Source organism: Papaver somniferum, unplaced genomic scaffold (genome assembly GCF_003573695.1).
Source record: "Papaver somniferum cultivar HN1 unplaced genomic scaffold, ASM357369v1 unplaced-scaffold_13951, whole genome shotgun sequence".
In the NCBI taxonomy this organism is placed as follows: Eukaryota; Viridiplantae; Streptophyta; class Magnoliopsida; order Ranunculales; family Papaveraceae; genus Papaver; species Papaver somniferum.
The window spans coordinates 1-2331 of NW_020623214.1; the positions used below are offsets into that span (position 1 = coordinate 1).

Here is a 2331-nt window from a genome sequence, read left to right on the forward strand (position 1 = left end):
CGTTCTTATTTATCTATCTTTAACATAGCTAAGGTTTCCTAATTGAATTAGGTTGTTTCTCTAGTCCATTAGCTAAGTCTTATGAATATCTACAACCTTGTAGAAGAAACCAAAGGCTAATTCGGACCATAAGTGGTCCAAACACTAAATAAGATTGCTGGCCTTCAGCCCAAGCCCATGGGCCTGATCCAGCACGGCCCACTACACGAGACCTGGCCCAACAGGGTCAATCTAACGGTCACTGGCGGTTAAATGGGTCCACGTCCAGTCAAGGTCAAGTCCAGGGTAAATGGTCAACGAATCAAGACTAGTGACTCAGTGGGTCAAACCCGATTCGACTCAGTCTAAAAAGGTTAACTCGACTCAGTCAGAATAACTGAGTCAGACAAGATTAAACTAGTCAGAATCTGACTTATACAGGAATTCAGGGCAATCAATAAAAACATCCCTTGGTATAAAAAGAACTCTAACACCAGTTCAACAAGGAAACTCTCTAATGTTTAGGTTTACTAACTCAATTCTATCCAATAAGATCAATACATAAATACTCACTTCAACATAATTCTAAAATTTAAAGTATAATTGCAATTTAATCTTTACCTGTAATTGCAGCTTTAAGCCATACACAGATCATCTCAACACAAACATCATTCCCTGTACATTACCTAATCTCCATCAGTTCAACAAGTTACAACTATCACTCTCGAAACAGTTCATAAACCTCCACCAGCCACTCAGATAACATTCCTCCACCAATTCCATGAGCTGCAACTCCATACAAAAACACTAATCTAGAACACTATTCATCTACACATACCCTTGCACCTTACAGCACCACCACAGTTAACTTCAACAACATCTTCCTCACATTCATTCATCTAATTCCATCTCCCTGCAATTCACCCCAACAGTCACTATTACCAAGCTCAATTACCATAACTTCATAATCACAATCTTCACAGCTGCAACGACAAACATCCAAACTTCTTTCAAAACACATCCATTGAAACTCCGCTATAGCAGCATCATTATCAACTATTCTTCCAAATTGCCACATATCTACACCACCAGACTTCACTACACCATAAAACCAGTATATACAATTCAACTGAGTCACTATCAGTTCCATTAACTTCAACAACAGTTCACTCATGCATGTATTTTCTCATCTTAAGAATGAGCCCCAATCTTTCATGTTCTCTACCAACCATTACCCAACAACAACAACAACAACATTCTCATTATCCCATTTTAATTATACTAACTCCAAATTATAAACATAACAAATACTTAAATTGGTTAAGAAGATTTACCTCATACACATCTTAGGAATCTTCTTCACTTGAAATTCAATCCATGAACCCTGGGTCTTCAATTAAAATCATCACTGAAGTTGTTTCCTCCTTCCTTTTCTGATCAGATGCAAAAACATCAATTGTGAAAACCCCAAATAATCCTCAAACCCTCACTTCTGCTCAAACCATTAATTCAAGTCCTCAAATCGACCAGACCCATCCAATAGTTCTTCCTAATCATCACTTAAATCGAACTCCAATGAATTCACAGAAACCCTAGCTCTTTGATTCATCAATTCGTCTTCAGAACAACTTCTTATCATTAATACAGCATCAACCCGTTCGATTGTCATCCATTATGAACTCGAAATCATCACCATCAGTTCTATACAAATCTAATTTCAAACCCAGAAATCCTAACTTACTTGATTCATCCTCAAAAACATCTACACATCTTCAATTGAATCACAACCCAGTTATTCTTCTTCCTCCAGCAACACTATATCATCACCAATTCGCATCCTAATTCAATTCTCAGAAAAGCCCTCTTCTCTGATTCGTCACTTCTTTTAACATCAGAACCTACCACAACACAATCATCACTAACAACAACCCTTCCCTGATCTTTATACTCTTGATCCGATCTCAAAAACCTCAACTTTGATTCTCAAATTCTCGACAAAAGACGAACAGAGGAGAAGAAGAAGAAGGAAAGAGAAGAACGAGAAAGTAAGAAGAAAAAGAAAGAAGATAATGAAGTAGAATAAGAAATAATCTTCTCGGTTAGGTGTGGATGAGGCCGACCAAATTTGGGGACACACCCATTTGCTTTGACACGTGCACCCAGGAGGGTAATATCCAAATTATTATTTTACCCTTCGAAACAAATTGATAAATCATCTTCATCCGGTATCGGAACGACACGTTCGAGTAGTCTATCTCGCATAACTTTTCGATATCTATCTAACAGTACTAGTTTCGTAACTAAATCGTTGTTAGGTTAATTTCTATGAACTAACGTTCGTGTTAAACTAAT

The 2331-nt window shown here is 37.4% G+C and overlaps 1 long non-coding RNA gene across 1 annotated transcript; it reads right to left on the bottom strand.

The window, feature by feature from the left end:
- Positions 1-476: 476 nt before the first annotated feature.
- On the bottom strand, positions 477-2053 carry LOC113335350. Its single transcript, XR_003353294.1, has 2 exons — positions 1314-2053; positions 477-1200 (listed from the first exon to the last, which is right to left on the bottom strand). It is a non-coding gene; the product is annotated as an uncharacterized LOC113335350 (long non-coding RNA).
- Between the last annotated feature and the right edge of the window lie 278 nt (positions 2054-2331).